General features: G+C 36.0%; 1 protein-coding gene across 7 annotated transcripts in view; it reads left to right on the top strand.

Moving 5' to 3' along the window:
• Positions 1-7,121: 7,121 nt before the first annotated feature.
• tead3b (TEA domain family member 3 b) overlaps positions 7,122-14,898 on the top strand; it is a 77,873-nt gene continuing 70,096 nt past the window's right edge. For all 7 annotated transcript variants that reach the window (XM_057846023.1, XM_057846022.1, XM_057846020.1 and 4 more), the window contains exons 1-2: positions 7,122-7,363; positions 7,741-7,823. The gene's annotated coding sequence lies outside the window, so the exon portion shown is untranslated. The remainder of the gene's footprint in view (positions 7,364-7,740; positions 7,824-14,898) is intronic.

The raw sequence follows: 14,898 nt of genomic DNA, 5'->3' as shown, positions 1-14,898 counted from the left end.
ATGCGTTTGTAAACAGCCGCCATCTTAAAGCAGTAGACCTCTCAGGAAGGCCCTGATGTAGAGATCCTTCCTAGCGAACCTAAGTAATTTTTAAAAAATCTAAAATGCTCCTAAATCGGCAAAATCTTAACTTAAATCTATCTTTAAATGATGAAACAGTTTTAAAACTTACACATGTTTAAAGTAGACAGAAGGGAACTAATGCAATAACAGGAGAAATTTTAACAACTTTAACGATTGATTCACAACTTTAAATGACTTCCACACATAGCAAAGGTTACTAGCTAGTTATCGCAATACCCTTGTGTCTAGTTAAGTTGAGGGTAAAGAATTGGGCTAGGGCCAATTGTCCCCCAAACCCTTTAAGCTTCACATTGTGTGACCTGTTTTTTTTTTTTTTTTTTGAGAAAAAAAAAAATATATCACTAGTTACTTTGCCAAGTAACTAATTACTCTTACATTCAGGTAACTGAGTTACTAACGCAATTACTTTTTGGGAGAAGTAATTTGTAACTGTAATTAATTACTTTTTTAAAGTAAAATTAACAACACTGCATGGCACTAAATGCGTTAGTAGACAGCCGCCATCTTAAAGCAGTAGACTTTTTAGGACGGCTCTGTTGTAGAGAACCTTCCTAGCGAACCTAAGTAACTTTTTATCTAAAATACTTCTAAATCGGCAAAATCTTGACTTCAATCTATCTTTAAATGATGAAACAGTTTTAAAACTTTCATATGTCGAAAGTAGAGAGAAGGGAACAAATGCAATAATGGGAGCAATTTTAACAACTTTTAACAGTTGATTCAGGGTAAAGGGTAAATTAGGGTAAAGAATTGGGCTCGGGCCAATTGTACCAAAAACCTTCACAAAAAACTTCACATAGTGTGGCCAAATTTTTTTTTTTTTTTTTTTTTTTTTTTTTTTGAGGGGAAAAAAAAAAAGTAATTATCACCAATTACTTTGCCAAGTAACTAATTACTCTTACATTCAGGTAATTGAGTTACTAACGCAATTACTTTTTGGGAGAAGTAATTTGTAACTATAATTAATTACTTTTTTTCAGTAAGATTAACAACACTGCCCCCCACACACACAGACATGCATTCACAGCCGAACAGAAATACAACTCCGCCCCCCTCGAAGAAGAGGGACTCTAGGAGGGTTTTTTTTCTGCCAGCAGCAGCCACTGTAAGTAATGTAAAAAAACGTCAATGCTGTGTATGTGGGGAAAACAACACTAATTTTGCTACTGAAAGTCCGACCTGCATCAGAGTTAGCATAACATTAATCTGTGTAAAGTTCTCAAACTCGAGCTGAAAGCTGTGTTGAGAGAAATATCCTCCTGTATGCTTTCTGTTAACGTTAATTAAACTGTTAGAAATGTAGTCAACTAAGGATTACCCCCTTAGAGATAGTTAATTGATGATTAACAGGTTTGTATTTCTTGTGTATGTTAATATAATTTGTGTTCAAATATTCAAATTTAAATTTGATAATAAAATTCAGACATTAATTCTGGAAGTTTTCAAAATGATTCTCTATTAGTTTTGAAAACAAAGGTTTGAATCGAACGGTGTATCACCTGAATCAGTACACATGAAAGTTAGCTTAAGTCAATACAGCATTGTTCATGTAGCCTATCAATTAATTAAGTTCATATTGGTTAGAAATTTAGCCCTGACCTCCGTTCACCCAGTCTGTTTGGGCTTGTAAATGTCCCTTCCCCAGCAAAAAGTGTACATGCAGGTTATTCTGTTATATCGTCCCTACCAATGTTGAGACCAAACCTACGCCTTTGCTCTTTACCTCGACTATAATTAATGTATGTTAATGTATGATTATCTGAAAAATGTCTGCATAGGCTGCAAATTAATATATATATATATATATATATATATATATATATATATATATATATATATATATATATATATATATATATATATATATATATATATATATATAAATGTAGAAAATAAAAAAAATACATTTGAAATAAATGCAAGTCATCGGCCAATCAAACGTGCATTTGAGGGGGAAAAATGGACCGGCACATTCAGCAAGTGAAAAGAGGTAAATGTAAGTCTTAACATAGTCTGAACTGAATAATGGTAGGGTCAATTCTGTCCTCACAGCATTTGGGAAGACAAAATTACCTATATAACTGGACTCAGGGTCGTGACTAAGTTTTAAGAACCGGGGGGCTTAGCCCCCAGGAGTTACACAGGATGTAAATAAACGTAGCGTACAAACAAAATTTCACAAACAGCTAACAAAGTCTTATTATTTATATATTTGTAATATTTGTAAATCACACATATTACATTTTGGGCACATATGTAACAAAAATGGCTGTAATTTCAAACCCTGAAATACACTACTAATTAATTTAATTTAAGCAATATCTGGTTATCAGGCTGTATCAGGCTAATTTGCCTTACACACACACACATGCACACAAACATATATCCAAAAATTATTCATACCATACTATACATGGGCAAATGTACAGTACAGGCCCTAAAGTTTGGACACACCTCATTGAATGCAACACAAATGAAGGTCCCAAACCCATTGATAAAGCAATAAATTCCACAAATGAACCCTGAAAAGCTATACCTGTGAAGTCAAAAACCATTTTAGGTGACTCCTTCTTGAAGCTCTTTGAGAGAATGGCAAGAGTGTCCAAAAAAAGTCATCAGAGCAAAGGTTGGCTACTTTGAAGAGACTGGAATTTATTATTACATATATCATATTTTTAGTTTTTTCACCTTTTTTTTTGCTAAGTACATAATTCCACACCTGGTCATTCATAGTTGTATTGCCTTCAGTGAGAATTTTTCATTCATAGTTTTATTTGATACATTGCCAATGGGTTTTCCCATTGGCAGTGTATCAAATACTTGTTCTCCCCACTGTATATATATATAAGCAATAAAACTGCCATGAATGAAATGAACAAACAACATTTTTATATGACATATATATATATATATATATACTGTGTGTGTGTGTATATATATATATATATACACACACACATATATATATATATATATATATATATATATATATATACATATATACATATATTAGGGCTGTCAAAATTATCGCGTTAACGCGCGGTAATTAATTTTTTAAATCAATCACGTTAAAATATTTGACGCAATTAACGCACATGTCCCGCTCAGACAGTATTCTGCCTTTTGGTAAGTTTTACAGCAAGGCTTTTTGTGCTGTCTAACAGCGAACTCTTGTGGTCGCTTTGCGACATGGTTTATTGTCTTCTTGCCAGTTCAATATGGCTGCACGACGTCTCGGGCTGACGCCTACGTTGTAATGTTGTGCTTATATCATCCTTGGACAAGATTTGTCCGTAAGTATGGTTGTTGTAAAGAATGTACATATTATGTTAGTAAGCGAAATGTTCTATTTTTTGTATGAGACGCTTTTTGTTATGTTTAGTGAACCTGTATAGCGTGCTAAGCTAACATTGTTGCTAATGCAATGCTTGTGTACCTTTTTTTTGTAGTTTTATGACGATCTAAAGAGGACAATGGTTGGAGGCTATGTTATTAATAAATCAGATGAAAAAGGAAGAAGTCTGATTATTAAGGCGTCGTTCACTAGCTGTCTAGCTTTGGAAAAAGTAGACGCTTCGGAGTGAGGACAGCATAGACAGATTTAAATGACAGTAGAGTGAAATGCCCACTACAGTCCTTATGTACCGTATGTTGAATGTACAGTGGGGAGAACAAGTATTTGATACACTGCCAATGGGTTTTCCCACTGGCAGTGTATCAAATACTTGTTCTCCCCACTGTATATATATAAGCAATAAAACTGCAATGAATGAAATGAACAAGCAACATTTTTATATGACATATATATATACTCTGTGTGTGTGTGTGTGTGTGTGTGTGTATATATTATATATATATATATATATATATATATATATATATATATATATATATATATATATGTATATATATATATATATATATATATATATATATATATATATATATATTTACTGTATATACTATATAAATCTATGTTTTTTTTGAAGCAACTTACTTTTTGATTGAATAATACAGAAAAATGTCCTGGCCCAAATTTTTTTTTTTTTTTTTTGATTAATCAAAGAAAAATAGCTTGCACATGCAGTTTTTTGAGTTTCACTTCAAACACTTTTTTTGATGAAGCGACTTTTTTTTAGTTGAAAATATATATTATAAATATAATCTACCTCCATATGGTTCGCCCAGGGGATACAATTTTTGACTGGGGTAACTACATTGGCACGACACCGGCGCGCGTACCAAATTCAATGGATGACGATCTTGGCGACAAGTATTGCCTAAGCAGCCTGATTTAGAATTCCCCTCAAGAATGATGGGAAACAAAAAATTATTATTATATTATTATAATATTCTTGTAAATTAATTTTATTGCTGACACTGCGTTTTGGGGTCATCAACATGTTGTGCGCACCCCCCCCCTAAAAGTCCAACTCCGCCACTTTCTAATCATTACTCTCTTACTCACCTTTTAAGTAGAGGTCCCTCCACTGTCTCCCTCTTGTCTCCTCTGCTCTGACTGCTACAGGTGAATAAAGGTGGTGGAGTGATTATTATTAAAGATGTCCCGATCACTCGGCATCCTGATCGAACGGGTCCGATCACGTCATTTTCAAAGTTTCGGAATCGGCAAAAAAATATCGGCCATGCCTTTTTTTAATATATACATATATTTTTAATTAAATCGTTTTGTAATTGTATTTAACGTTACAGACATAATATGTTACACTCATCCAGAGTCTTTAGTTTAGGCTTAAGGTAGGGTTATCAAATTTATTCCAATAATGGCGGTAATTAATTTATTTTTAAAAATGTATCACGTTAAAATATTTAACGCAATTAATGCATGCGCTGCAGGACCCACTCACGCATTGTCGCGCTCAATCTGTAATGGCGCCGTTTTACCTATAGACCCTACCCACCGACGTCACAAAATCACGTGCTCGCTGTATGGTTCCGCCCACTTGCCCAATTTTGTGTCTGTATTATCAATGGTCTCAATTGATCGAGCAATTTATAATGCATTTCATGGAAGACCCGGTGCTTTCGGATGCCGTAAACTCACTTGATGCGTTGCATAAAAGGCGTTATGTGGAAAAGCTTCAGTTTATCCATTCGCCAGATCCATATTTGATGCCTAAACCGATGTTTTTCGACCCGCTGTCTCCGCCGTATTTGCCTGACATCTGCTAGCTACCCTGAACTGTACAACTATCTTGTCCACACAAAATCAGCCTATTCTCACGAAAGTTTGAAAAACTTTAAGAGCTTGGAGGCATATAAATGCTTCTTTGCTGGTTGGGTGAAACAGGTCCTCGTCCACGAAAATTCGGCAGGAATCTATCTTGTGCTTGGAAAGGTGAGTTACGAAATTTTCAATTCAAAACCTTTTGTTATTGCTAACATCCACTGTCAAGTCTAATGTATTTCATGTCGTTTGTCAATGGAGTTAGGGCTTTTAATGTTTATATGGTTTAGCGATAGCACTCTCACTACATACATACGTGTATGTTGTCGGCGATTAGCCTAGCAATGATCTTAATTGTGGTTGTCAGCCCAAAACCCTCTAAATATATATTAAATGCATCTTACCAGATATAAAATGACTACTACATAATCTGTGGTAATCGTTTGGAGCCCAGTTTTCTCGTCGAATTGCAGCAGCCCATCTCGCTCTCTTCTCTCCGGGTCTCTCGGAATCCGGTAGAACTTCAAGTCTCTCCGTCTTCTCCGTCTATCTTCTCTGTTATTGCAACCGACCGCCACACACGCCTTCACCATTTTGATTATTAATGTTAACGAGCAGAAAAACACGTCGTAAATAGGAGGAATGTACGTAACCGTAACAGGGAAACATGATGTGTTGACGGACAATTGGGCGGCACCAGTCAGGAGGAAGGAGTTGTGACGTCACGTGGGTAGGGTCTATATAGAGAGGTAAAAGAAAGTGTGTAATGAGTAGAGTGAATTTTGGCAGCCTTTGGAGCCTTTTTTAAATTGGCTAAAGCCTTACAATCCCTCTCCCTGTGATTAAAAATATCATGGGAAGCAATTCATCTTTTTCTTAACACCTTAAGTCATTTCCCAACACAGAGAAGATATATCAATTGGTAGCACTACGCACAGTCATGGTTCCACTTCCCATCATGCATTTGGGCATGCCTACAGTATCATTTACTGAAAGTTCAACAAATACACTAGATGGCAATATTTAGTCACAATATACAAAGTCACAAGTCTTTCTATCTGTGGATCCCTCTCACAGAAAGAATGTTAATAATGTAAATGCCATCTTGAGGATTTATTGTCATAATAAACAAATACAGTACTTATGTACTGTATGTTGAATGTATATATTTGTCCGAGTTTTATTCATTTTTTTCTTAATGCATTGCCAAAATGTATATGATCGGGAAAAATTATCGGGAATGATTGGAATTGAATCGGGAACTAAAACAATCGGATCGGGAGCAAAAAACATGATCGGAACAACCGTAATTATTATTAGTGTATTATTATGACTATCCACTGATGCTAATCATACGTGAATGAGCTCAGCTCATGTACTTATCGGCATAAAGTGAGAAACACAGCTGATGCACCAGAAGGAAGTCACCCCAAAGATAGTGGTTACCAACAAACTAATATTATGGCAACTTCATAGTGAATACATCAGCATTTTTGTATTTTTTTTTATTCTAAATAAAACAACACCAAATTATTTAGGGGGTCTTAAGAATATTTTAGAGGGGCTGAAGACCCCAAAAACACCCCTAACGACACCAGTGACTGGACTCAAATATTGCCTGCTATGATTTTCAAGTCAATTGCTGTAGTATTTCATAGCACCTCTAAAGTTATTTCATGAATGAACTTGTCTGCCAATGACGGCGATAGACGTCCACCGTCAATGGCGGTAAATTAGTTCAGTAGGGGGGGAAACTGATAAGGAAGTTTTTTGTTGTTTTTTTTTTGCACCAAGCAGAGCAACCTCAACCGCTGCAGTCTCGCCCGAGTCCCGCCCCGTAGTTTGTTGATTGACGCTCACCAATGGCTCCTCGGCGGACGTCTTTTTTTTCTTTCTTTCTTTCTCTCTCTCCCTCCCCCCTTCGTCTTCCCAGTGTAGTGCGTTGATTTCATACCAAAGTCATACTTAACATTCCACTTATACTGTCAAACCTCCGGAGAAAATATTAAGGCAAAACAAGGGCGCCGAAATTTGGCCAAAAGTCGGCATATTGAGCAAGTTTGTGTGGCTGGAAGAGCGAATTTCAACAAGGTAAGTTCTAGGCAAAATGCTTCTTCTCGCCGCCGACGTTTCGTTTTTTTCTCCCTCCACGCTCAGCCGCTCGCTGCTCTCCCTCCGTGAAGTTTTCGGATCATTGTCATTTTTGACATTTTTCCGCGGAGCGGGAGGCAAGGCAAGGGAGGAAGGAAGGAAACACGCTGGTGTTGCTCACACGATAGTGTCGGGACTCCTTTTTTAAACTGGGAGTGGGATGTCTTCGGCGGGGAGGCTGGTGCTGGTGGTCCCCGGGAAGAACCGTTTAGGAGAGGGGGGACAAAAAGCCACATACACCAAAAAAAGACCTGTTGGTGGTTTGACAGCGAACAATCACACCGACATGTATGCTTTATGTGTGTTGTTCCACGTAGCGGGTCCCCCAGAACAGCTGAGCAGAACCATTTTGGAGCGATTATACGGCTTGAATCTGGTTCAGAACTCTGCATTTGCTGAGGTAAGAGAAACTTTTTTTTTTTTTGTAGAACATCAACATGCCTGGAAGAGTACTAAACACTTTGAATGATACTTAATGCTTAGCAATTCTATCTTTTGAATGACTATTACAATTACAATTAAATTTGGTTTCATTGATACCGGATTAAGGGCCTGACTGTTTAATTCATATGACTGAAACTTAGTTTATCGATACATTGGTTTCATATTCCGTCTTCAGTTGAATTATCTTGTATTTTTGATGAGTGTGTTCTTGTTTAATGGGATTAACGCTGTTCAAATTGGATGAGATCAGGTTTGAATTTGGTTTCATGATAGTTTCTGAGCATAAAATGTTTGTCCAAATTAGACCGTTTGACAATGATTTACATTGGTTTGTCTGTCTGTCTATCTATCTATCTATCTATCTATCTATCTATCTATCTATCTATCTATCTATCTATCTATCTATCTATCTATCTATCTATCTATCTATCTATCTATCTATCTATCTATCTATCTACACAGATTTATTAACAGAATACTCAACAATTAATCAACCATAAAATTAATCGACAACTATTTTGATAGTCGATTAATCATTTCAAGACATTGTTGACCTCATAGTTTTAAGTAAATGTAAACTTTATTTTAAAAGATACATACATATATATACATATGGCGAAAACACTCAGGTGACTTAAAGTTGAGACCCCCAATTTGGCCAAATTTCAAAATTGTCCGATATGCACGTGTGATAGATACATCATTGGAAAGCTTAAAATCTCAATTTTCTGAGGGAAGAAAATTTTTGAACAGGAGGGCGTTTAAAAAAAGTAATAATAATTTTTTTTAAACAGCAAAACCCTAACTGGAGGTGAGAGCATGAGAGAGCAGAATTAAAGACGCCACAATTTTAACAAGATGTTATTGCGTATTTACCTTGTTTCGCGGGTCAAGACACAGATGTGAATGGCCACAGCCAGATTTTGGGAGGATCTTATGGGTTAAACATAATAATATGACAAGGGTCACGATGCAGAAATCACAGACATCAAGGAGTGGTCGAAATGTTCTTTTTCATATACAATTACTTACCCTATAAAACATTTTTTTTCAATTTTTCTTTGTTTGGATCGATTATTTATCATCTAACATATTGGAGAAAATGCGACAGTAACCAAATTTTAAAATATAATTAAGCGATAGCTATGAGGTAGGTATCTGTGACTTATTTATAGACACTATTTTTTTCATTGTGACGTAATTTGTTTAAAAGTTTAAAATATGCGAGTGAATAATTTTTTTAAGTCGTTTTTTTTTTTTAAACGAAATATTAGGCATCAATTAATGATTCTAAGCTAAAAATGGCAGAAAGTTTGAATCATAAATATAATTACTTACCTTCTTTTTATGGGTGGGTTGAAACAAAAGCGGTTGCGCGATGTCTGTAAATGGGGATTTCTAGGGTAAAACGGACAAATTAAAATAGTTCAGGGACTTAATACGCCATGAATCTGCTATGGCAGCATATAGAAATATTTATCTATCAAACACAACAGTTATTTTGGCTTAAAATACAGCAGTTTATTTTAAAGAGGGGTGCAAGAGCAGAAACTGTTTTTTTTTCAGTCTTGTCTGTTTTCCGCCATATGTATATGAAGATATTAAAAAAAGAAAAACATCTCTTTGATTTATTTTTTTCAAATTAATTTTTCATTCAACAAGTACACAAGGGAAAAAGAAATTAAAAATTCATCTCTCTAGTTCTCAGTAAAGCAGGGTGATGATATTTTAGATTAATCTGAATAAGATATTTGAAAAATTCTGTATTTCCTTCTTTAAAAAAAGTTACATAGTCTTAGTCCAACTTTTATACGCGCATATTGTTTTGATCCAGTGCACATTCACAGCTAAAATGTTAAGAACGGAGTAAAATGACAGTAAATAATGTTGTTTCTATATGTACTGATTTGTCAACTAATCGCGAAAACATTTAGTGATTAATAAACTATCAAAATAATTGTTTGTGGCAGTTTTGCTATTTATTTTTTCTGTCTCAGAAGTTGGCTCCATCACTACATTAATGTTACGCCATGGTGCTAATTACTGAGCTTCAACGTACCCTCATCTTTTTTTGTGCAATGCAAAATTGGTACTTGTGTGATCCTGAGCTGTAAAAGTGTCTAAGTTTAAGGGTCAAGCGTGCAAAAGCAGACACTTTTAAGGGTACCACCTAGTGACTAGCCATACTAGAGTGTACTCAGCTAATTATATAATGACAGCCAGGAGTGCCACTTAAAGCCAAGAGCAACTTGTTGCTTTTTGTCTTGTTGAGACGTCTTTGATGCCAGCCAAATGTAAGCCTGGATAGTTTGTTGTTGGGTGCGTTTTTCTTGGTTTGCAGTTGAAATCACAGGTTTGACTCAAAGTGTAGAATGCAGTTTGTCTGGTTGGCGGCAGAAGAGCAGAAGAACCTGTTAATCTTTCAGTTTGACTGCTTCGTTGTTGCAAACTAATTATCTTGTCACCTTGTCTTTGTTAGTTAGTTTGCGGGATTGTGTGAGGGTTGTTGTTTCAGTTTTTTGTATAGGTATATTATTTATATAATCGTTAAAGGTCAAGGTTGAAACAAACACATGTTCACTGTCTGCCAACCTATGTTTTTAGTAAAACTTTTGAGGTCCATTTTCCCTGAAAATTTGCGTCACCGTGAATACGATAAGTACAATTTTCAAGGTGTTACATTTTAATTACAATTGGGCCAAATTTTGTCCTTCTCCTTTATGATCCCACTTACTTTGTAATTACAATTGCACCAAATTTGACCCGTCTCATTTGTGATCCTTAGTTCATGCTTTTGTTTTTAACACTAGAAATATAGTTGAGTATTAATATGGATTTCTGTATTTAAAATTTAGTGGGGGGGTGCAGCAACAGATATAGACACACAACATATTTGTGCCATTCTTTACATACTATTTAATCAAATTATAAGAATGTTTCAGTGCCATTTATTTACCCTATAATGGAGAAATTACTTTTTTTTGGTTGAAAAGGGAAAACGAGGGTGTATGAGGGGATGAAAAAGATAAAAAAATTTTTTTTTTTTTTAAACTCACAAAACAGATACGTATAAAGTGGTACCTCTACTTACAACGTTAATTGGTTCTGAAAGTAGTCTCGTAAAGTTAAACGTTTTACATGCAAAAGATTTTGCATAGAAATGCCCTCATCCGTTCCACTACTGAAACGCCACATTGAATTATATAATCAGGGTAAAACCGAAATAAAACAACAGCCAAACACACTGGAATCATTCCATATACCTAACATAATCGTTAATACCTGCAATGAAGTAGATAATGCAGTGGTATGAAAAAGTATCTGAACCTTTTCGAATTTCTGTATAAATTCACCATCAAATGTGATCTGATCTTTTTCAAAATCAAACAGATAAAAAAAAGAGTGTCTGCTTTAACTAAAACCACCCAAACATTTATAGGTTTTCATATTTTAATGAGGATAGTATGCAAACAATGAGAGAAAGGGGAAAAATAAGTCAGTGAACCATCACATTTAATATTTTGTCAACTATTTATATTTTATATTATATCATAGTATATTTATTTTATTTTATATTTATATTTTGTTGCCTTTGGCAACAATAACTTCAACCAGATGCTTCCTGTAGCTGCAGATCAGTCGGCACATCGAGCAGGACTAATCTTGGCCCATTCTTCTCTACAAAACTCCTGTAGTTCAGTCAGATTCCTGGAATGTCTGGCAAGAATCGCTACCTTTAGGTCATGCCACAGCATCTCAATGGGGTTCAAGTCTGGACTTTGACTTGGCCACTCCAGAATGTGTATTTTGTTCTTTTGAAACCATTCTGAAGTTAATTTACTTCTGTGTTTTGGATCACTATCTTGTTGCAGCTTCCATCCTCTTTTTAGCTTCAACTTCAAGACAGCCTCAGCTTTTCCTGCAAAACATCCTGATAAACTTTTGAATTCATTCTGCCATTAATAATTGCAACTTGTCCAGGCCCTGGGGTAGCAAAGCAGCCCCAAATCATGAAGCTCCCTCCACTATGCTTCAGGGCGGGGATAAGGTGTTGATGTTGGTAAGCTGTTCCATTTTTCCTCCACACATGACGTTGTATGTTACTCCCAATCAATCAAACCTTGGTTTCACCAGTCCACAAAATATTTTGCCAAAACGTATGTGGAGTGTCCAAGTGGCATTTTGCGAACATTAAACAAGTATCAATGTTTTTTTAGACAGCAATGGCTTTCTCTATGGAGTCTTCCCATGAATACCATTCTTGGCCATAGTTTTGCATATAGTTGATGTGTGCAGAGAGATATTGGAATTGATATATTGCAAGTGAATTCTGTAAGTGTTTAGCAGACACTCTAGGTTTTTTTTTCCCCACTCAGTATTCTACACTGAACTCATGGAGTCATCTTTGGTGGACAGCCACTCCTTGGGAGAGAAGCAACTGTGCCAAACTCTCTCCATTTGTACACAGCTTCTCTGACTGGATTGATGAATATCCAGACTTTTAGAAATGGTTTTGTATCCTTTTCCCAGCTTTATGCAAATCAACAATCTTTGATCGCAGGTCTTCAAACAGCTCTTTTGACCGAGCCATGATGCATATGAGACAATGCTTCTTATCAAGTCAATTCTTACCAGGTTTGTGTTTTATAGTGGGCAGGGCAGCTTTAAACGACTCATCGGTGACTTAAATTGTTTGGTAAAATTTGGTTTCAATTGCTCTTTAAGTCTCCTTAGGAAGAGGGTTTAGTTTCTTAGTTTTCCTCCTTCTGTCATTGTTTACATGCTATCCGCATTAAAATATGAAAACCTATAAATGTATGGGTAGTTTTACTTGAAGCAGACACTGGTTTTACATGTGTGTGATTTTGACAGAGGTCAGATCATATTTGATGGTGATTTTATGCAGAAATGTGAGAAACTCCAAAAGGTTCAGATACCTTTTCATACCACTGTAGAACATAGTGCAAATGAAAAAAGAAAAAAATATATATCTTACCTTTTGAGTGAGGCAATTACCTTTTTCCCGAGACCAATGGTGCGTATTGTCTATTTCACTCTTCGTGACACAAAAACGTAAGGAGACCTGTGCTCGAATGTGCTGCTAATGTAGTGAACCGTGGTGGGCTTAAAAAAAATTCTTCGTGCGGCAAAAACAATCGGAGACTTGTGCTCTCTTGACAAAGACGTCGACCAGGCACATCATCATACTGTGACACCCAAATAGAAATGTCATCAACAATAGGCCAATAGACCAGAATTGCATTACTGATGCCTGATGGGCAAAATTAAGACCAATAGGGCAGCAGGATCTTATGGCGCGACATTTAAAAGTATAAAGCAGGAAGTACATACCGTATTTTTCGGACAATAAGTCGCAGTTTTTTTCATAGTTTGGATGGGGGTGCGATTTATACTCTGAAGCCAGGGCCGGCCCAGCCTATACGCAGACTATGCAGCTGCTTAGGGCCCCTGACCACTAGGGGCCCCCAATCTGGCAGTTGTTTAATTTATATTCTATTTTGTTTACTACAGTTTGTGTTATTTGACTTTTATGAGTTTTGATACTTGATTACAAGCTTAAAATAATAAAAGTTCTTCCTTAACTTCTTTCTTTCCTCTTTTAGAGAAAGGTTTGGCGCTATCTACTGTAAGTACTGACAATCATTTGGAGTGAGAAGTTTGAAGTATGCAGTGTAATAAAATCTGATTAATATACAAAATATGGACGTATGGGTTTGATTGCATGTATGGGTTTCACAGTACACTGTGATGAAATGGTGGGCCAAAAATATGGGCCCCTTTGCATTATTTTGCTTAGGGCCCTCAAATGGCCTGGGCCGGCCCTGTCTGAAGCGCCTTATGTGTGAAATTATTAACATATTGTTATATCATTTTACATTTTATTTTGGAGTGACACTGATGGTTTGGTAAACTTGTTAGCATGTTCTTTATGCAATAGTTATCTGAATAACTCTTAACAGCTATGTTACGTTAACATACCGGCCACGTTCGAATTTCGTTGTTCATGGATTATGTAACATAATCATACTGTACACTTATTCATCATGTTGTTTTTCTATTGTATTTTTATTTTAAATTTCTTTTCAACATGACATATCTGTTCTATGTGTTGGATTTTATCAAGTAAATTTTCCCCAAAAATGCGACATATACTCCGGTGCGAGTTATATATATATATATATATATATATATTTTTTTTTTTTTCCTCTTCGTTGGGAATTTTTGGCTGGTGCAACTTATATTCAGGTGCGACTTATAGTCCGAAAAATACGGTACATATCTTTTGCAAAACTGTCTATTATTTTTGCCCCTCATAGCCTGAAATTTCTTCCTTTACAAGAGGCAATATTTTCCCGTTTGTGAGTAGAGGTACCACTGAACATGTGTAGGTGTGTGAATGATATTTCTTTTTATAGTATAAAAATTGTTCATCCCGCAGTGGGGGACCTCATTTTTTAAGTGGAAAAAGGGATGGATGAGGGGATAAACAAATGCTTACAAAACAGATAAATCTACAGTACATGGATTGGGAGTGGGTGAGTTTTTTTTTTTTTTTTTTTTTACCTGGTTTTGTACGGTATAGACTTAATTGATTCCAGTGTGGGGAAATTCACTCTTTAGGTGGGAAAGGGAAAACAAGAGGGTGGAATGGGAGGGGGGGGGACCTCAGAAATAGATAAAAGCACATGGATTGGCAGTGAATGACTTCTCATTTTTCACCCAGTTTTGTCTGATCTCACAGTTGGGAAATTCATTTAGGAAAAACGAGAGTAGATGAGGGGGGAAAAAAACGTAAAAGTTAAATGTCACTCGCAAACAGCCTCCGTTTCTTCTTGACTGCTACTCCTTTGTCTTTGTACTTTTCGGCATTCTGGATGTTCTGTGGCACCACGTTGCCTCCAGCATGTCAGTTTTGGTACTACGCCAGACTTGAGCACTAAATAGGAGCAGAACAGTCCAATGTTCTTCAAGTGGGTATAGATGTTTAAACCAGGCACATATATGTGTGT

Source organism: Corythoichthys intestinalis, chromosome 9 (genome assembly GCF_030265065.1).
Source record: "Corythoichthys intestinalis isolate RoL2023-P3 chromosome 9, ASM3026506v1, whole genome shotgun sequence".
Classification (NCBI taxonomy): Eukaryota; Metazoa; Chordata; class Actinopteri; order Syngnathiformes; family Syngnathidae; genus Corythoichthys; species Corythoichthys intestinalis.
Note: the sequence above shows the minus strand (reverse complement) of the source record. Positions and strands in the feature narration are given on the sequence as shown.